At 31.0% G+C, this 1444-nt stretch overlaps 1 protein-coding gene across 1 annotated transcript in view; it reads right to left on the minus strand.

The window, feature by feature from the left end:
• LOC149775249 (uncharacterized) overlaps nucleotides 1-1238 on the minus strand; it is a 10133-nt gene extending 8895 nt beyond the window's left edge. The window contains exon 1 of the mRNA XM_089943291.1: nucleotides 1145-1238. The gene's annotated coding sequence lies outside the window, so the exon portion shown is untranslated. The remainder of the gene's footprint in view (nucleotides 1-1144) is intronic.
• Between the last annotated feature and the right edge of the window lie 206 nt (nucleotides 1239-1444).

The raw sequence follows: 1444 nt of genomic DNA on the forward strand, positions 1-1444 counted from the left end.
AGTGAGATTTTGTTTTCCGTAATGTTGGGAAAAGTTATGCATAAGAGGTTATTCACTTTTCTGAGATTGGCATTCTGTGTATAAAAACAGTGATAATTGGCTGTATTGGAATGTGACAATCAACAACTAGAAAAACAAAAGCAACAACAACAACAAAAACAGCGATGATGATGATGATCATGGTGCTTTCACAAACACATTCTGCTTAATTTAAAGTTACTGAAAGATTTATATAGGAGCTAATTAATCGTCAATATATTCGTTTTAAATTCAGCACTATTGAAGTAGCATATTGCTTCAATAAATATATTTCCTTTTGTACAGTTTGATACCTTCCCAGAGAGGGTAACCGTGTCTGTGTGTATATGTAAGTGAGAGTGTAGGAATTCTGTGGAATCTCATTTAAATTAGAGTCATTTCGTGCATCAATATTGCAATTTAAAACTTGTACATATTTCATAAATAGAAGATGTTTTCAGATATCTCCATCACTGACTTAAAATAACTTAATAAATAGAAATATCATACCGACGTCGAGGTAATGATCATTAGTAATGTTGTTATTGTTGTTGTTAATGTTGTTTTCTGCATCACAAGTTTGAAGTTGTTGCAAAACAATCAGAGATACTAGATTACACAAGAGGTTGCACAATAGAAACCATTTCTGACTGTCAGAAAATGATTTACCTAAAGGACCACATTGCCAGATTCCACTAAGAAATTTGAACACGACATTGTGTTAGTACGTGCATGATTTGATTTCCACATTTACAATACTGAATGTGTGCAAGTGTCTACACTAGAAACAGAGTCACGATAAAATTTGCAAAGTATTATTTCGTGGTAACATTATGGTGGCGCTTTTTGGCTTATCTTGGTTGTTTCTGTTAATAGCATCTTACATATGCTATTTATACAACATATATTTGCGATAGTTTTTTAAATTAAAATAAGAAAACTAGGATCTAATACGTAGATAAGAAATTGCAAATAATCATAAGATGGGATTTCCTATCGTCTTTATGTCTGTCATCAATTCTCTATCAATAATTTTCTTTATTGCAGACTTTGTCTAAAAAATCTTAATTTCATAATCCTTTTTGTATTTATCTATATAATTAAAACTGAAGATGTAATGAAATACCTTAGCAGAATCCGAAGTCTTCTTTCTTCCTAAGCTCTGTCTTTACAAAGTACAGCCTATCTGGTGTTAATAAAGTTCACAAATGGTTAAGATCTTTTGATAGATTAAGCTTTAAAGTCAGTCAACCGTGTAATATGCGTCTTAAATAAACTTTGAAACTGCGCCTCAGGATTTATCAAGATCGTCTCAACAAGCATCATAATATTTTATTAATCTCCATAAATAACTAAGAACGTAATTTAAATAAACCGCATCACTGGATAATACGACGTTTAAAAAAGTCGCAATATGTATTTTGTT

The sequence above is a fragment of the Sinohyriopsis cumingii genome, chromosome 19, assembly GCF_028554795.1.
Source record: "Sinohyriopsis cumingii isolate HCF-2022 chromosome 19, ASM2855479v2, whole genome shotgun sequence".
NCBI classification, from domain to species: domain Eukaryota; kingdom Metazoa; phylum Mollusca; class Bivalvia; order Unionida; family Unionidae; genus Sinohyriopsis; species Sinohyriopsis cumingii.